Source organism: Neolamprologus multifasciatus, chromosome 6 (genome assembly GCF_963576455.1).
Source record: "Neolamprologus multifasciatus chromosome 6, fNeoMul1.2, whole genome shotgun sequence".
NCBI classification, from domain to species: domain Eukaryota; kingdom Metazoa; phylum Chordata; class Actinopteri; order Cichliformes; family Cichlidae; genus Neolamprologus; species Neolamprologus multifasciatus.
In genome coordinates, this window is record NC_140444.1 from 27,385,697 (window position 1) to 27,398,968 (window position 13,272).

The window sequence follows — 13,272 nt, forward strand, 5'->3', positions numbered from 1 at the left end:
TTAAGGGTTTTTTTGGTTTTGGTTTTTTTTTAAATTCTGACAGAAAAGAGCACAAATTAGAATTTAGCATCTTGATTTTGCTGGAAGAGAAACTCAAACCTGTCAGTCAAACTAAAGTAAATCAAATCCCACATCACCACATGATGTGTGGAATCAAATTTAATCAAGCTTTATAGCACACCAAATGGATTTTATTTCCATAGATCCTTATTAATCTCCCTTAATTAAAAATTTTCTATCATGCATTTGGGTTTTTTACCTTTTTCTTCCATTTGCTGTGTAGTCTTTTTGTGTCTGTAAGGCCAACATCCACACCAAAGGTAGGTCACTGCTGGTGAACTATCTGAAAACTGAAAACTCCTTGTTTGTAGCCCATGCTTTGCTTTCCGTTTCATATCTAGGTCACTATGTAACACACTGGCATAATGCCCACATCAAAAAACGACTGAGCAGCTGCCACAACTAAATCCAGATGCAGCCAGCTGCCTCAGAGTCGGCTTTTACTTTCCTTGCTAGAGCCTCTTTTACTAGCATTGACTCTAAAATGTCTCAGCTTTGTGAAATGTTCTCTAAGGCTACGTTCACACTGCAGGTCTTAATGCTCAATTCCGATTTTTTAATCAAATCAGATTTTTTTTTTTGTCTGCTTGTTCACACTACAAATAAAATGCAACAGCAAACACGCTCTAGTGTGAACGCTCAAAGCGGCCCGCATGTGCAAAACAAGACGTCACACACAACGCGCTCTGTTTAGACCCAGAGCAAACAGTATTGTTTGACTGATGTCCCTTAATATAAAGACTTCGGACTTTATGTTTCCCAATTTTTGCTTTAAGTTATTTTGTTATTTACATAATAATGTTGATAACCTAATAATTATCCTTATTGCTGTTTTAGAGAGGAGCGGTGCTTCAAAGGATAGTTGCAGATTTCTGTCAGAATCTGCAGATTATACAGTACAAATAAAATGTTAACGTTTCTCCAACGTTGTCGTCCCAGCAGTTTCACTGACATCTACACGGGAGGGCCAGGAAGCGTTCGCGATGTCTTCTTGGGCGCTTCTCCGGCACTGATAATTGGCGTCTGTCTTGTGTCAGTGACGTAAAAGACGGATTTAATGCGACTTGACCGTTCAAACAGCAGTCGCTTTCTAAAACATCGGATATGTATTGGATTCAGTACCACATACGAAAGTGACCCAGATCGGATTTGTGCCGTTCACACTGTCACACCATGATCGGATATGGGTCGCATAGGGTCAAAAAAATCGATGATGAAAAATTTGATGCGCTTTCGCTTGCAGTGTGAACGTAGCTTTATTAAGTGGAAGAGCAACAAATAAAAATAAGTGAACTGAGGCATCTAAGGAACTGTAAAAAGTTGATATTTTCTTGACTGAGATGTGGCCACAACAACAAATCTTTATATGTTAAGTATTAGCACTACGCACAGCTAATGTAGCTAACGTTAACTAATGTTGCTTCTTGACTACTTCCTGGGCTATTATATATATATATATATATATATATATATATATATATATATATATTTTAATACTGCTGAATTTCTAATAAAGGAGTTCTTATTAATTTTACTTTTTGTTACTTTTGTAAGACATCAAAACAATCTTGAAAAGTGACACAAACAGGCCAAGGCTATGATAAACTAGATACTTTAGCCTTTTAGCTAATTTTCCACTCACTGTCCCGAATCGCCAAAACCCAGTGCACTGTTGATAGTTTTTCTAATTTTTCTAATAGCTTTTCACAAGAATATTATAGTCTTTCATTTCATTTTTACCAATTAAAATAGATATAACTTCTCAGGCAAGCCCATATGGTGCTAAAATACTCAGTTTTACCTCTTGTTTCAGAGCACAGACAGATGGTGATTAGATGCAGGGCTGCAATGCACAATATAACATGATATAATAATATTACTAATAGCATTAGGGATCAAGCAGGAAAAATGTGGTGTTTTGAATTCTAAAACAGTATGATTTTCTTGAATTCATCTTTATAGCTGCACATATTCCTTCAGTATTCTTGCTAATGGTTCTGCTATTAATGATAACTAACAAGCCCACTGAGCTGATACTGCTGTATTCTCTATAGGATAGCTTAAAAGAGCTGATCAAGGGATCAGAGCACCAAGTACACATTAGAATGAATTGATAATTAATTACGTTTGTTTGTCATTGCCATGAATGTACTTGTTGAATTTGGTAGCTGCAGCTGTGGGGGTATCAGATTTCCCCAGAGTGTCCATGTGGTGCAGCCAGGCTGAGAAAAGAGTGAGTGTCTGGTGGCTGAGGCGCAGACAGACCCGGCCTGCTGACCTTTGAGCCAGTTGCTGATTCTGCGGGTGGCGGCATGAGGCCTGTCACCTCAGGGTACAACTGCTCAGAAGTTTTGGGGGGAGGAAGTTGTCATAAATCCACCAGGGGCCAGATTGGGTGGTCTGTAGGCTCAGCTAAACAGCATTTACATTTGTTTGCAGTCAAAGCTTAATGAACTGAAAGCAATGACAGGAAAAGTACAGAGCATTTTTGTTCATTAAACATAGCTGCTGCGATAGCAAATAGATTGGCAGACTAAAGTCCAGTGGCCTCCAGGGAACTCACTTCAACAAACTGCACACGTTCTCATTTCATTTTTTTCTGTCATTATCTGAAGTTCAATGAACCAATATATTTTATATCAACTCTGGATTTCATTATTAGGGGTTAGTGATGGAAAAATAAATAACACTCAGCTGTGCAGGTTTTTGGAGGTTTTGCCTTTTTCAAGCTCATTGTTTTGCTTTTACTGCATGGTTGGGTCACAATGTTATCATCAAATCCATTTTTCAGCAGCAACAGGCAGTTATTTTCAGTAAACAAGCTCCTATAAAGCCAAACCCAGCCAAACTACAAGGTGGACAAGTAAGGCTGGAAGCTTGGTGCAGAAGGAGACATTAATCATATGTACAGTTATACAAATCATACAGCACACTGTGTACATCTAGAACATCTGCATTCTATCAAAGTGAAGAAAGACGGTCAGTTTGAGACCACCAAGGCAGCCATTCAATATTGCAGGTTTTGCTCTATTCCCTCCATAAATACCTGTTATTCGGAAAATCAATGTAGTTCATTTGTCTCGTTCTACTCTTAGAATGGTCCCAGCACCAAAATGCTACTTAGCAACTTAAGGGATCAATAGAAAATAAAAGCCTGACAAGGATTTATGGTGGAAGCACCATTTTAAGAATAAATGAGCCACAGGAAGAAAAAAAAATTAAAATGAACCGTGTGCCTTTTGTTCACAGATGTGACCAGTGTATGGGTAATATATCAGCTGCTGGTGACAATATAATTATATAGTGGCAAGCAAATAATTTATTTTTCTCATATCAGTGGAAACTCTAAGTTGTAATTTCAGATTCTTACCACTGAGATGGCTGAAGTGGCGTTTCTAATTATATGACTTTTATATACAGTGGGGCAAAAAAGTATTTAGTCAGCCACCGATTGTGCAAGTTCCCCCACTTAAAATGATGACAGAGGTCAGTAATTTGCACCAGAGGTACACTTCAACTGTGAGAGACAGAATGTGAAAAAAAAATCCATGAATTCACATGGTAGGATTTGTAAAGAATTTATTCGTAAATCAGGGTGGAAAATAAGTATTTGGTCACCTCAAACAAGGAAAATCCCTGGCTCTCACAGACCTGTAACGTCTTCTGTAAGAAGCTTTTCTGTCCCCCACTCGTTACCTGTATGAATGGCACCTGTTTGACCTCATCATCTGTATAAAAGACACCTGTCCACAGCCTCAACCAGTCAGACTCCAAACTCCGCCATGGCCAAGACCAAAGAGCTTTCGAAGGACACCAGGAAAAGAATTGTAGACCTGCACCAGACTGGGAAGAGTGAATCTACAATAGGCAAGCAGCTTGGTGTGAAAAAATCAACTGTGGGAGCAATCATCAGAAAATGGAAGACATACAAGACCACTGATAATCTCCCTCGATCTGGGGCTCCACGCAAGATCTCATCCCGTGAGGTCAAAATGATCATGAGAACGGTGAGCAAAGATCCCAGAACCACACGGGGGGACCTGGTGAATGACCTGCAGAGAGCTGGGACCAAAGTAACAAAGGTCACCATCAGTAACACACTACAACGGCAGGGAATCAAATCCCGCAGTGCCAGACGTGTTCCGCTGCTGAAGCCAGTGCATGTCCAGGCCCGTCTGAAGTTTGCCAGAGAGCACATGGATGATACAGCAGAGGATTGGGAGAATGTCATGTGGTCAGATGAAACCAAAGTAGAACTTTTTGGTATAAACTCAACTCGTCGTGTTTGGAGGAAGAAGAATACTGAGTTGCATCCCAAGAACACCATACCTACTGTGAAGCATGGGGGTGGAAACATCATGCTATGGGGCTGTTTTTCTGCCAAGGGGACAGGACGACTGATCCGTGTTAAGGACAGAATGAATGGGGCCAAGTATCGTGAGATTTTGAGCCAAAACCTCCTTCCATCAGTGAGAACTTTGAAGATGAAACGAGGCTGGGTCTTCCAACATGACAATGATCCAAAACACACCGCCCGGGCAACAAAGGAGTGGCTCCGTAAGAAGCATTTGAAAGTCCTGGAGTGGCCTAGCCAGTCTCCAGACCTCAACCCCATAGAAAATCTGTGGCGGGAGTTGAAAGTCCATGTTGCTCGGCGACAGCCCCAAAACATCACTGCTCTTGAGAAGATCTGCATGGAGGAATGGGCCAAAATACCAGCTACTGTGTGTGCAAACCTGGTAAAGACCTATAGTAAACGTTTGACCTCTGTTATTGCCAACAAAGGTTATGTTACAAAGTATTGAGTTGTATTTTTGTTATTGACCAAATACTTATTTTCCACCCTGATTTACGAATAAATTCTTTACAAATCCTACCATGTGAATTCATGGATTTTTTTTTTCACATTCTGTCTCTCACAGTTGAAGTGTACCTCTGGTGCAAATTACTGACCTCTGTCATCATTTTAAGTGGGGGAACTTGCACAATCGGTGGCTGACTAAATACTTTTTTGCCCCACTGTATATATACTTTAGCTGATGTAATCTTAATAAACACTGATAAGAAAAGAATCGGTTCTCAGCATCCACAGCAGTTTACGTAAAAAGGCACATTACTGGTGTGGAGTACAGCAAGATTTAGTGCTACTTATTTAGGGTGAGTGGGCTACTACGGTTTATTGCTGATAGAACAGCTGATGACCTCACCTTTTAGGGTGCTATTATTTCTCACAATGGGGGCTAGTAGACAAATATGTGGCTAGAAACCAAACCTATTAATGGTTTCTGGACATTTTAACTTTTATTGTGCATAAATACTAACCTACTGAGAGTTTTAGTGGTATACGGTTACAGTCCTTTAAAAAACCTGTTAAATCAAAACCCGGGTTGTATTGATGGTCTTGATTTACAAAAAAAAAAGTAATCCCTTGTTCTATTTGGAAGGTTTTATTGAAAGTTAAAACTTATCCAAGGAAACGTATCTAATTCAGGGTCGCAAAAGGACGGGGAACCTACCCAGCTATCATAGGGTCAGAGTTGAGGTATATCCAGCACAAGTCGTTATTACGGTTTAAGTTAACGCTATAATATTCTTCTTTTCCATACTGAATGTTGCTCTTGACAGTTTAACTTTACAGTAAAATATTTCTGAAGAAACAAATGGAGTTTTTATTATTCAGTATTCACCAGATGTTAAACCAACTTTGATAAGCAATGACAGTGGTTCTCGGTTAAAAACACGTATCTATATTTTCCTTTTAAATGTGCTCCACATCAGTTGATCAACAGTGAGTCAATTAATCAACTTTCTGAGGTCAAATATTTAGGTCTAAAGTGGGGGTTTTAACTGACATTAGATATAAAAAAAAAAATTAAAAAAAAAGATGTGTCATAATTTCAGCTAATGACATATCTGCTTTTCAAAAATGGATGACAATCAGTTAGAAAAGTTAGAAAAGTATGTAATCGAACTAAAGTTTACGCAGGTTGTCCAACTGTCATGGCTTAGAAATGTGAACCTGAACTGTTTTATCTTAAAGGCCCTTTAAGGTGGAAAAACACAAAGAATTTGAATTAATGCTTCATCATTTATTTCCTTCAGAACTGCATTTGATGTGCAGTTATCAATTCATACTGCGTCTGCTCCTATCAAATAAAAATTAATTACCCTCCCACCATAGGTAATCTGCTGAGTTTGCACTTCACAGTGCAAACGTGAAAATAAATAAATAAACATATCAAATTTATTGTGGCTCCGGAGGGAACCACCAGGCAAAATCTGAGAATGATTTAAGCGATGTCATTTGAGTCCATTTAGCAATGAAAAACATCTGGGTGTGTGCAGTTGGGAACGAGTGAGATTACCAGTCCTTTATTAATGCATTTTATTAAATAGTCCCAGAGACACCAACTACGTGTAGCATTTAAATGTGCTGTTTTTGTATAAGGAACCCAAAGAAACATAATACCATATGGCCAAGTATCGTGCCCAGATGTCATCACAGAAGCGTTCCCCTCCATTTGACTTATGGGTCACAACATCAGCATCTGCGAAATGAATAAATGTATAAATATACTTTATGCACAAAAGTGCGCATCATGTGACATGCCTTGGTGAATGAGACCCAGCTATGTCTGTAGTCTTTAGAAAAAACTGAAGACATAAATATGCCGGGGATGTTAAGAGGTTGAAGGCTGGACTGTATGTCTGTCTAGCCAGGGGCAGTTTTCAGGCTGGAACAAAATGATGATGATAATATTGTTCCAGGTCATCCCCGGAGTTGCGTAAAATATTTCTGTCCTATCTAATGCATTTTTGATTCTCCGGTATCAGCCATGTCCACGGGCTCGTTAGTCACTGGTGCCTGGTTTACTTTATATTGTCAGGCTGTGATGAAATGTGATGAAATGAAAGAAGGGAATATTCACTTTAATTTCACTGACTTTGAAAAGCTGGAGCAATTTTCATGATTTCTTTACTGCTTATGATAAAATAGTTATATTATTCTTTATCAATATTTTACTTCCTTCTGATGATTTTCCATGCTTTTCGCAAAGAGATTAAGATTCACATGCTGCACACATTATTTTAAGATTATTATTCCTTTAGGCTGAGCACATGGACGTTATTGCATTGTGTACTAATGACCGTGTGGGTGAAATAAAATCCATTCATTAATTCTGACAGTTTAATACAACATATATAACTGCAATGATTCTGGACCGCACTACATTATGTGTGCACCCCATTATCCGAGTATAAAGACAACTTCTTGTCTCCGTCTTTTAGGTTCGGATCTCCTCAGTTTGTCTTCAGTCCCAGAGGAGTTGGGAGATAACTCGGACTGATCAAAGAATTTGAAAGAATCATTCTGTAGTCTGTGGGCCTTTAGCTCCGTGGAGAGTCACAGCCTGATTGGATTTTCCACTTTCAGGAGCAATCCTATGTAATGTCACTGACACCTCACTAAAGCAACACTGTCATAGTGCGTTATCTGGTTCAATATTTTCCTATTGGCATTTTCCTGTCTGTGAAGATTGCGGAGCATACCAAGAAAATGAGACAAGTGATGGAATATTCTCCTTGTTATTTCCAGTTGTTAAGAAAGGAAGGAGAAGAAGGAGGAAAAGAAAAGTGTTTTTTAACCTTGACAGAAATACGAAGTGGCCTTTCTCTGCAGGGAACCGACTGTAACGGCATTTTGATACAGGGAACATTACTGAGAGCCATATAAAACAGTTAAATCCACAAATACAACAGCACTTCATCAGTTATCCTCAGAGACTAAGCATGTAGACTCACTGACTCATGGGAGAACTGCCTGTTCAGTTAGTTTGTGTATTTGTGCTTAAAGTAGAATATTATACAGTTGACTACAGGGTCATGAGTAGGGGTGGGTTTTAATAATAGATTCATCGATTAAAATCGATTCTGGCTTGGACAACGTGATATCGATTCATTAAAATCCTGAATTGATTTTTTTATATAAATGTATTTTACCCAAAATTCCAGAATCTCAGGTCACAAAATTTTGACAACCACCAAACATTTAAAACAGTAAATGAGAGCAGGAACTCTGCTTCTGCACAAAGACATAAACACAAAGCGCGGACCCGCCCACGGATCAGAATCAGTGAGATGTCGACACGGTCTGGGCTGAAAGTCGACAGCTCGCTGATTCTGATGTTTCGGCGGGTCCGCGCTTTGTGTTTACGCCCTTTTTGCGCTGATTCTAAAGCTGTTAGTTTTATCTCTCTCCAAACAATATTGACCGAACCAGCAGCAAAAGAACATCCAAACTAAGCCTCACATAAACATCGTCATGAATTCACTCTGACTTTTTCTGTTTTGCTTCCACCACAATAAAGTCACGCTTCATGCACAGCTCTCTCTCTCTCTCTCTCTCTATCTCTCTCTCCCTCTCTCTCTCTCTCTTTCTCTGTGTACTTCAAGGACAGTTTCCCGTCTATCCCCGAAATCTGTTTTCTGCATTATTCTCGCTTGTTACTCACAAGTCTACCGTTATTTACAGCGCTGTCGGCCGATGTTTTTTTTTCCTTTTACTTACTTCCGAAAAGAAAATCTAATTTCTGCCGTTCAATAGGCTTCTGAACAAATTTCAACTTTTTAAAATTATACAAAATGCAAAACGCTTAGCCTTGTCTCTAATGACACCGCTGTAACTTCAGAGAGTAATGTTCATAAGTTGATTAATGGTTTTCTTTCGTTTTTGATGTACTGCAGAATATTTTTATAAAATCCCAGGCCAGGAAAATCACATTCATGTTTTTCTGTGTTTTATCTTCAGCTACTTTGACACAAAGACATCTGCTGTGATGCTCAGACCTTTGATAAAGTCTTGCCAGTGTCAGCTTCCTTTTTATAGATACAAAAATATGGAAATGTACTGATCTGAATTATAATATTTCTGACTGTCTGAGGCAAAATTTCCCAGATTCAAATCAAATTGAATCGAATCGTGGATTGAATCGATTCAGGACCTTGTGAATTGGAATTGAATCGATTCTAGAAATCAGTGACGATACCCAGCCCTAGTCATGAGTATTTGGACAGTGGTGTAATGGTTGTAATCTTACTTTTGTATGTCTGTGGATTTTAACTTGTAACTGTAATTCAAGGGGTTTAACAAACAACTGCATGAGCTGTTTAGGAATTATAGTCATATTGCTACATAGTCCCTGTTATCAGTGGATCAAATTGGACAATTGATTGACAAGCAGTTTCGTGGCAGGTGGATTGCTCCACGACAAATTAAGCAGATAAAAGCTCTTAAGTCAGTTTGAAGTGTTGAACATGCATTGGCAGCATTTCATGGACCTCTCGATATGAGGTCCAAAGTCAAACCTATCAAAGAGATTGCAAAATCTCTAAGAGCAAAACACCAAAACAATAATCTAGTACATTAAAAAAAAAACAATAATTACATTTTTCAGCACAGCAACACCAAAAGGCCAAAAAGACCACAAAAGTAAACTAAAGTGGATGATCGCAGAATTATTTCTGTGTTTAAGAAAAACTGCTTCATAACATTTAAGTCAAGGAGGTGCATATCATTTTTAAATTTAACAATCAAGAGATGGCTTCATAAATAAAAATATAGAGGGTTTACAACAAGGTGCAAAGTACATGCTACACTCAAGGACAAGAAGACCAGATTAGACTTTGCCAGAAAGCATATAAAAGAGTAAAATTAACTTGTGCCAGAATGATGGGAACCTCACAGTGCAAACAGATAATGAATCAAAAGCACACTGCAAAAGCAACTGGAGAACTTCTCAAGGTGAAGAAATGGGATAATCTTCGATGGCGTGCTTTACAGATATTAAATACATATTTGAATGGAGAGAGATCCACAGCCAGCAACTGAAGGTGCCCACTGTAAAGGCCTAGCAGAGCATTTCAAGAGAGAAAACTCCATGTCCATGGGTTTCATCCAAGTAGTAAAACCAAGCCTTAACTTTCCATAATGATCATAGCATATGTATGTATATATTTCTGCCTTTGTTAATATATATATATGTAATCTAACTATATATACTATATCATTACATGTGTTATAGAAAACTTGGCAAACAATGTCAATAGAGAAACACTTTGGGGTGAAAAATGGACAAACTACCAGATCATCTTTTGTCTCCAGAGCAGATGGTACTGTATATAAGTTGTATTTTTCTCTTTCCTGAATTTATTCACCTGAAATGTACTGCAAGTTTAAAATACTAGATGAAAGCTTTCCTTAAGATTAGTCACAGCAGTCAGTCAATTCTGCTTTTTTTTTACTTTATCATTTCCCTTCTCAGATGGGATTCTCACTGATCATAATTTATGAATATCTGATCCCTAATGAAAATATTGAATTTTGCAATCTCAGAGGGCAACATCTCTTTGCTGTAGCTATGAGTGCACTTCTTGTGGGTGATTTTAGACTATAGTGAACATGGCTTTTTCATTTCCCAAGGAACATCACTGAAGCTTATCAATGGAGGACAAAAGTGAGTTTGTTTATATTTTAACCACACCAACAACAAAGTAAGTTCTTCATGTGTGATTGAATGGTATTTTTACTTCATTGTAGCACTGCGCAAAAGTCTTGAGCCACACTTCATTTCTTTATATTTTGCTAAGTGGAAAATGTGCAAACGTACAGAGAAATACAGCATATCAGGCAAAAGCAGACTCTACAACTTTAAAGAGCTTTAAACGCTATATTTGATATGACCACTATTATTCTTCAACACAGCCTGAACTCTCTTAGGAAAGCTGTCCTCGAATTTTTTGTGGTAGTTTTCAGGAACAATTCTCACTCAATAGAACCTGTTGCAACAGATTTTCAGTCAAATTCCTATGTAGTCTAGCATTCCTCAGCCTCTTCTCCCAGTTTCCCTTCCTTAATGGATCAACTGAAGGGCCAGATGCAGCTCCAGTGTATTTGTTTTTGCTTTGAACTTCTTTTCTTATTTCTTAAGGATATTAGATTCTGTTCATCTGTTTTTTACACCTTATGCTTTTTTCCTCCACTTGTCCAGTCCCCCCCACACACCCCACCCACATCCCCATACTATGCCAAAAGATGCCAAGCTCTTTGTGAATCGTCTTATTGGTCCTAAAAAAATTCAATTTCTTTGTTGTCAAACTATCTTTGTCCTTTTGTTTTTGAAGATTCAACTAGAGAAATGGGGAAAATGAGTTTTTGGGATGAGCTGCTAGTACAAAAAAAGTGATCAAAGCTACCGTTTAAATTTGTTTCTTTGCTAATTTGTCTGTTATGCGTAGACATAACACTGCTTCTTCCCTTGAGTTAGGAGCATTTTTATGTTTGAATGATTCATTACGGTACAAGGAATGGACTTCACTTTGGCTAAATTAAGTAGTTGGCCTTTGTTTGAGAAAGGGAATTCTCTGGATTGCTACATGGAATCACAGCTAAGACAATGTTAGGTATAAACATCGAATCACTGAATGTTTCTTAGTGAAACATAACCAAGATTCTGCATACATTTTGTATCATTTACAGATGTGTGATGAACAATGGTTGCTAAGCAATGCCTGATAATGTCCAATGATATATAGGGAACGAGTAATTGACTGAACAGAAGCAGGCGTTTATGCTTATATTATCAGTCATAAAATTTGCTCTATTAAACATCTATATTAAGATGCTGAAATGATGTGAAAAGCACATTTAACAGCTTTATTTTTTATAATATCGTCTCAGCTTCTTGATATTACAAAGAGCAGGCTGGACTCTGGCAATTTCACAAAATGAGCATAATTTCTTATAATGTTATTTTTCCCCCCTAAAAAAAAAAGAATCACTTTTTCCAATCCTAATACGATGTCACAACAGTGCTGCATTTTGCAAAAAATCTGAAAGTGGAGCAGAGTGGTACAAAGAAAGGATAACTGATGATTTCAGTAATACATTCTATACATATAGTTGAAAAAAAACCCTAAGGAATTTTCCCGTCTGCCTCGATTAATCATAGTATGCAGTCTGACTTCCATCTATATACGCAACAACCTCCAGATGTTTCCTGTAGCTCTTTGTGAGACTTGAATGATGATTAGGAGAAATTGTGGGCCGTTTTTTTTCCTACAAAACTGTATTAGCTCATCAATATTGCTGTGATGTCTTGATTGAACAGCTCTTTAGGTCATGACATTAAATCTCAATTTAAGGTCAAGGTTTAAAGCTCTTCTTCCCGTTTGCTGGTAAGAAGAGCAGTGACAATTTCACACATGCTTGGTGGAGTTAATGGACATTAAAATGTGACTTGGGTTACCAAGACTAATTGCATAGGTAATGTAAACAGTCTCTTCCAAACATTTTTTCACAGAATATTGTTTCAAAAATGCGACGGACCAATGTTTGTTTGTATGTTGTTCTGAGACCAATGGTTTCCATCATGGTATCTTCTCTTAGGACAATTCTCACAGTGAACACATGCACACAACACAAATGTTTCTTCAGGTTTTGTGCATTTGGCATGACTTTGGGTTTTTCTGTTTGTCTCTTCAAAGACTGGATGTTGTGCTCCTAGAGTGAACTCTGCAGGGTGCCAGCTCCTATAGAGTAACAATACCCCTAATTTTACTACATTTGTAAACAATTTGCCATATTATGGACAAAACCCAGGCCTTTAGAAATGATTTTGAGTTTTTCTAGCTTTCAGCTTCTCTATAATGCTTCACATCTGAGACCAAGTCGTGTTTCCTATTTTCTAGCATGGTGTACTTGCACAGAGCCCCACGTCCACTCCGAGGACAAAATTAGCAATGCTCAGACCCCTGCATATACAAAGACAGGAAGGCATGACACCTCTGGAAGTGTCCTGTGAACAAGGCATGGTTTACACCCACCTCACAGTTTCGTCTCTTTAACCCTCTCAGGCTCAAATTAAGTTTTGTTGCTAATGCACAAAAGAATACCTGCAGTGGTACTTCTGAGTAAAACAAAACCTCATAAAATATGTATGTGGGGTAATCAGGTTGTTAGCTTTTAACTGTTGCAAATCTGCAACGCCTGCCTTGAGAGGGTTAATTGGCACACCTGACTCCGAGTAAAGTTTGGAAAAGTTTTTACCTCAGAGGATAGTTATTTTGTCTCGTTTGCACAGACAGTAATAACTCACCGTGTTCATTGAAGTGAAAGTCCTCAGACCACATTTTATGGCACACATACATTATTTA